Consider the following 545-nt stretch of genomic DNA (forward strand, 5'->3'; position numbering starts at 1 on the left):
TATCTATGTATCTATCGATCTCCTCCTATCACTGGCCACAAAGTAACTTCAAAGGACTACTGGGGCCACATTTAACCAGAGTCCCCCAATGAACATCTCTCTACCCAGTCTTCTACATGCTCCCTCCTTATACCACAGTGGCTTCCTACAACGAATCCATTTCACGGGAGGCTGAAGCTCTGACTTGCTGTCCACAGAGGCGAGCCCATTTACCAACAGGAGGGGTGGGCAAAGGGGATTCCTGATGGAGCCCTGCTCTAAACACCCAAGCTTCCTGTGCACACCCACGGCAATCAAGGAGCCACTACGGGAATAGATGAGCACTTCAGAATTCAGAGAGACGCTCACAGTATATCGTGTTAGTGGTAAAGTTATATTCTTTGTCTGGAGCCTCACAAGTAAGGGAAGGAGCCCACTTAATTAATGTATGTTTGCTGTTTCCCACTCTAAGGAAGCCTGTTTCCAGGACAACACAAAAGGATGTGGGGCCTGGGTCCACTAAACCATAGAATAAATAGGTAAGAAGTGGAACCATGATGAAACCA

Source organism: Lynx canadensis, chromosome X (genome assembly GCF_007474595.2).
Source record: "Lynx canadensis isolate LIC74 chromosome X, mLynCan4.pri.v2, whole genome shotgun sequence".
NCBI classification, from domain to species: Eukaryota; Metazoa; Chordata; class Mammalia; order Carnivora; family Felidae; genus Lynx; species Lynx canadensis.